This window comes from Alosa sapidissima, chromosome 7, assembly GCF_018492685.1.
Source record: "Alosa sapidissima isolate fAloSap1 chromosome 7, fAloSap1.pri, whole genome shotgun sequence".
Lineage (NCBI taxonomy): Eukaryota > Metazoa > Chordata > Actinopteri > Clupeiformes > Clupeidae > Alosa > Alosa sapidissima.
Window position 1 is genome coordinate 36637511 of NC_055963.1, and position 1027 is coordinate 36638537.

A 1027-nucleotide genomic window follows, 5' to 3' on the forward strand; every position below is an offset into this window, starting at 1 on the left:
ACCTCGCATCTCAAGCGTACAATGACCATCCACATCATATTGAATAGCGATTAGCAAAATAACCTAGCTATCAAAAAGCTTAACATACTAAGACTTCTCTGTCATGACAATCCACAGCACAATTAATCAATTAATGTTTTCCGGAGCAAACGTAGGCCTATGGTCTTTTGTCTCCCAATAGCTGGCATAGCCTAATGCCACTCAACTTATAATTACCTAACTATGCTAGTTTAATAGCTAATATAAAAGGACAGACGGGCTCTGGACATACGTTTGCCCCGGAAGAAAGCCAGTGACAAGTATAGCCTATTGTAGCGATCTCACCCGCAGACAAGGATCACCTTTGGCCAGGATGACCATTAGTGGAACAGGCATAAAGGACAGACAACTACATACATGTAGGGCAACACAGGGGTAGTCTCAGCAGCTCAAAATAAGGGTTTACCACACACATCAACACGGGGATAAACACATGAGGTACAACCAAAGAGACTAACACGCTAACAAATACACAACATGCTAAATGCAAATACAACTATTATAACCGACATTACACATTACAGCATTCACTCGCACTGCATTCTGGGAGACCCTCATTCAATGTCAGACATGTACATCCACCGACACTACACTATTATACACCGATGATTATCTTCTTTATCAGCCTACATTTACTGTGTGGCTCATGAATCTGCTTAGATAGGGGACAGTTCACAGAAGGTAGTAGGCCTAGCCTAATTTTAATTAACATAATTTACAGATAGATCACACAAGACTGAAAGCAAATATTCCATGTATCAGTGTTGAATCCCATGTAAGCTATATCTTTTTGTCAGCGTTTCTCCCGTGTTCACCATTGTAAGCCTAACATCCTTGAGTTCTTCTGACAATCGATCCTCTTCAACCCACGTGGGGTGGGGTGTGCTTCCTCTGTGATTGGTTAATGAGCTTAGATTCCTGATTGGTTAGCCAAACCTGAGCATCGCCACTGGCTATTCAACAGGAACAGAAGTACTTGCACTTGCAG